The sequence below is a fragment of the Leiobunum rupestre genome, chromosome 9 (assembly GCF_980474605.1).
Source record: "Leiobunum rupestre chromosome 9, qqLeiRupe1.1.hap1, whole genome shotgun sequence".
NCBI lineage: Eukaryota > Metazoa > Arthropoda > Arachnida > Opiliones > Sclerosomatidae > Leiobunum > Leiobunum rupestre.
The window spans coordinates 47,424,916-47,430,380 of NC_143392.1; positions in this window are offsets into that span (position 1 = coordinate 47,424,916).

A 5,465-nucleotide genomic window follows, 5' to 3' on the forward strand; every position below is an offset into this window, starting at 1 on the left:
ACAAAGAAAATATATCATCAGAAGGAATACATTATGTTGGTGGTTTTGTCCTACAATCACTCAAGAAAAAGCTCATGAAAATTAAAGGGTATACAAAGAGCAATGTGCTGAAAGTGATTGACAATATGACTGCCAGTTTCGGCAGTGAAAAACATGATTTTGATCATTTAAGTCGAGCGCTTAATCGTGGGGGTTAAATAACCTAAATGAAAGGGGTTTTGAAATGTTTAAAACCATAGCAGAAATCTATAAAAAGTATTACGATTCAAAGTGTTGTGAGCTTATTACAAACAGAAAAATAGAAACAGAAGAAGAAATTAAGAAGAATAAGCAAGTGTTAGAAACATGGGAAATTGTTTGCACTGGCCTATCTAATAATATCAAGAAGAAAGGTTTGGACACTGTCATAGCAACATACCTTAATACTCATGGCAAAGCCTTCACAAACTATTTAACTGAAAAATATCAACGTGATAGTTTATAAAGCATTAAATCTGTTCCTAGATTACGACAATTTTCTGTCTCATACTGCAAAGGTAACGAGAGCATATTTAGACGGTGAAGGATTGACACTTTTTGTTGAGCCGCCTTTACCTCCCGACCGCAATCGAATCGAAAACCTCAGGTCTCGAAAATTTACCTTATGGAGCGAAGGATCTCGAACGATGTCAACGATCTGATAAATATAGTCAACGAAGCCTTCAACCATTTGCCAGCTCAATATTTACTCTCTTTGACAAATTATTAATTTCGTGCGTGAGGAGAAGAGGAGACGCAATTCCTTATTAATTTAAAATTGCGCTATTATTTTTGGATTTTGTATGTAAAGTTTCTTCAAATCAATTAAAACCATTATTTCTTTGTCCCTCGTATTTCTTTAAATTTTGTTTTAACAATCTTTTTACATTAGAATCCTGTTATAAGATTCAAGTTTGTTTAAAGCTTCTGGTTCTGCAATTTGTAATGTTATCCTGTTTCCAAAGGATATCCCTGTGAATATTTCATTAATGTGAGATATTTTGAAGAACTTATTTTCTTTTTGTGAAATATTCCTTAGCTTCTTTCTGAGGACAATATATACCTATTCATTAAATTCACCACAATGACCTCATGAACAAACCAGAGACACTCTTCACTTTAATTACGCAATTTTTCGAAATTCATTCTACTCGTAACCTTGGGATTACATATTTGTAACGTTGCTGAAATTCTGTTGATTTAAGAAAAAGTGGACAACATTGGCTAGGTGTGCAGATTACTTTTCCTCGAATTTTCCCAAATTGTTTCGAAAAGTGATATCTTTTCAACCGTTGGTCCTAGAGCGATAATAATGACACATTATAAATATGGATCAACAACCGTGAATATGTACGTTCAAATGTCGTAGGCTACGACATTTAAACTTACATATTCACAGTTGTGGGCAGATTTTTAAAAAGTTCATCCTGAAACGTTCTCCGTCATTCAAAAAACAAACGCGAACGGCTCTACGGGCATTCTCTTCTTGAAATAGATCGAGAGCTAAAATACATAATAGGAAAAAGTTCGGGTCGTCACTAAAAGTTCTTGGTGAACTGTAATACTCCAACTTATTTGGTAGAAAGCTCAATAAAGGGTCTATCTATAAACGTAAATTCTTCTAAGGAATTCCTCGCCCGAAGGTGCCTTACCCCTCGCTGAGTGAACTAAACAGGCGGCGAAGTATTATAAAACGTCAACAGATTCAACCGAAAACCTTATAATATTTTCCCACATTACCGAAATTCATTTCACAAGTTCGTTGATTTGAAGAATTGTTTCTTAATATTTTTTTCGTGGAAAATAATGACTTAATTCTTTTCAGTTGTGTTGTTACTCAAAATAGAGTCGCATCTCTCTCCGTCTGTGCGTGTGCGAGGGGGGGGGGGTTAATGAACGGGTTTCGTGTGTTAGTTGAAAAGGCAGTTAGTTATAACTTGTCGTTTCTGTCACTTTAATTTTGAGCTTTCGATTGTGGGGTATCCAGACCTGGCGTTAAGAATAAAAAAGCGTTGCTACCTAGGACTCCGCGCTTGGCGGTTCCTATATAGGGCCCTCTTTTTCGAGGAGGAAGAGGAGGGCCCCTCAAACTCTATAACCAAGCCTAGGGACACGATAAAATGTAAAACTAGGTGACTGTATGGCCTGGTTTAGGAAGTGTCAGAGAGGGGTCATGGGTGCCATGCCCACAAACTGGTTGATGTTTACTATGAGCAATTCGATTTTTCTTATTTTATTATTTAAATAAAAAACAATAAGGTGGCCTCCTCCAAAATGTTCCCCACCGGCATCTCCGCTGCCAGCTGTGCCGGGTTACTTGGACTGCTGTGTGCCCGTCGTTCCCCTTTAGGAGCTCTCTCCTAAGGGCTTGGCTCTCTACCTCCGTAGAAGGGCTGCCGGCTGGAGTTGCTATAGCATCCGCTCTCTATCCCACAGCTGTGCGCGAAGTGGGAGCTGGTCGAACCATTGCTTTGCCTTTTGTCAGGATGAGTGGCTTGCGTCGAGGGTGAGACCATCGGTAGTGGTGTTCTGCTACCCATGCTGACTTTGTCACCTGTCCGGGCTTGTGGACGCTGGCGTAGGGCATTCTGATGAGACCACCGGTGTAGTAGGCTTTTTGATTTACTGGGAGCACCGGTATATAAATTTATGACCACATGTCCTCCAAAATGTCCGTCTTATTTTTAAAGGGTTGCTTAAAGGTAGAATACAATTTTTTACCCACCCACAATATAAAAAACCCGTGAAAAATACCTACCCGACCCGGCAAAGAAAACCTTACCGAAACCCAACCGGGTAAGCCCGCTAAAACAATACCCAGCAGCGGGTTACGCCTGGGTACCCACGGGTAATTTGTTTAATGCTTTCGTCACACTTTTGTATAGAGTAGTTATACACCCTTGACTCACGTACGTAGATAAAGTAGTTTTTTCCAAATTGGTGGCCATGACCAAAAGCTAAGCAGTCCTATACTATTTGATAATAGGTCGTTTAAAAAGTAACATAATAAACATAATTATGAGAACGAATGAGCGATATCGGTTAGTGGTAGTCTGTCTCGGACAATGCGCTAGCTGAGGATTCAGAAAAGGAACTTCGCCACTGGGTCATTCCATGACAAAACGCCTGCCACAGAACACCCGACCCCTTTCGATTTTGCCCAAATTTTGTATACAGGGTTTTTTGGGTCTAGGAAAACGATTTTGACAGTTTCATAACGATCGGTTCAGCCGTTTACGAGATACAGCATACGCGTTTTTTCAAAAGTACGCCTTGACCCCCTAAATGTTTTCTACTATATCTTAAGACATAATTATCGCAAAATCACATGTAATACCTCATTTTAAAGACAATGCGCACCCTAATATGAATATTTAATCAGAGTTGTCATTTGACGTAAATGTCTTTAAAATCTGGGCCTTTAAATAATTTGACCTTTGACCTTGCCCAGACACCTCAGTCGTAGGTCAACGATTTTAGCATTTTTAAAATTCCCACTATCGAATACATAATAATCACTCAAAATCTCAAAGTAATATTTGTAGTTTTCGAGATATTAATTTTTGAAATTTACCCCTCAAATTAATGAAAATGCTATTTTATACACGAAACTAGTTGACCTACTAAATAAATTAAAAATATTATTATTTTGGTAATTTTGAGTTTAGAATATCAAATACACTAATTCTTAAATTAAGTTGAGTTATTTACATATTATTTTTAGTTTTGCATGTTATCTGTAGACAGAAGACATCACTAAATTGCTTGTCCTTAGTATAGTCCGGCGTTCAATATTATTGTAGCGTATCTTACTGCACCCTAAAATGGAAATGTGCTAGATATCTCAAGAAAACCCAATATTGCTCTTAGTCATATCGATTACGTTTTTAATAACGTAAAAATGTTTTAATATCTTTTTAATATATAATAGTTATAATTGAGTAGTTAAATATATTAACAGCGATAATTGAGTAGCGAAATAGAATTTATTTAACTGTATATTCTCGAACAAAGCCCTGAAATGGATCGAAATTGTTCGTTTTGGAGAGACAGTAGTAAATGTCATTTGCAAACACTTTCGAAAACAGTTGGTATCAACAACCATCTGTCCGAGGATGACAAATTAGTTCTTAGCAGCCGAACAGCTATACCTATGTCCAAAATAAGAAACATATGTCGTCACCATGAAGAACTTTTTATGAAAAGGTATTCAACGAGTCAAAAGAAGTGTATGAATCCTTTTGGGACTCACGACGCTGAAAGAAAGAATGGACTAAAAACTATTTCATTGGATTTGTTCAAAAAATTAAAGTTACGAGGAATTGAAGTTATCGCTGGAAATAAGTTGTGCATCCAGTGTTTTATGTCTGCTGGAAAAAAAGTAAAGGATGAACTCCAAATACAGTTGGACGTTTCAGAAGTTCACACTGCACAAGAATCACAAGAAAGCGATTCTTTTTCATTTAGCAAGACGACAAAGCTATAGCTTTAGTGGCAGTTAACGAAACTCTAATAAACTTGGGAGAATCTCCTGTTAAAAGAAGTAAGAAATATATTCAATTTGAAAGAATTTATATATGTATACATATATAAATACATATATTTTTTAACTTTTGTACAGAAGGTTTGTCATCTCGCCAAAAAACAATTCTAAGCAGGACTAAGTTAAACGCTGTGAACAATTCATTGAAACGCAAATTAGAAGAGTCAATGGAAATTTCTCTTGATGAAACAGACGATAATATGGTTACGGACGATGTTTTTAGAAAGCTCGAAGAACATCGATTATATGAGAATATTTTGAACGAACTGAGAGAGAAATTCAATAACTCCAAGACATCATACGGCGAAAAGCTTCAGATCCTGACCTTGTCACCATTTGGAATACAACGCACAATGGAGGAATTTGGAGCACCAGAATACATAGTCAAACGAAGCAGGAATCTTAAATCTAGTCAAGGAATTCTTTCGCTACCAGAGAAACAATCGAAGGGATTAATATTGACCGAAGACGTTAAATCAAAGGTCGTTGAATTTTACGAAAATGACGATAACAGTCGTATGACACCTGGACAAAAGGAGTTTGTGTCAGTTAGAAACCACGAGACAGGTCAAAAAGAACATCATCAAAAGAGGCTTGTACTGCTGAACCTGAGAGAGCTCTATAACAAATTCAAGGAAGAGCATGATTTGACGTTAGGATTTTCGTCATTTTGTTATCTACGACCACCTTGGTGTGTATTAGCAGGTTCGTCAGGTACACATTCAGTGTGTGTCTGCACCTATCACCAAAATGTCAAGCTAATGATATCAGCTCTACCGTCTCCTTGTCCTTTAAAATGTGATATCGATTTCATGGCGCTCACCGTGTGTGACACTCAAAACAGGAATTGTATGATGAGGGTGTGCAAGGACTGTCCTGGGAAAAATGGTCTACTTGAAAATGA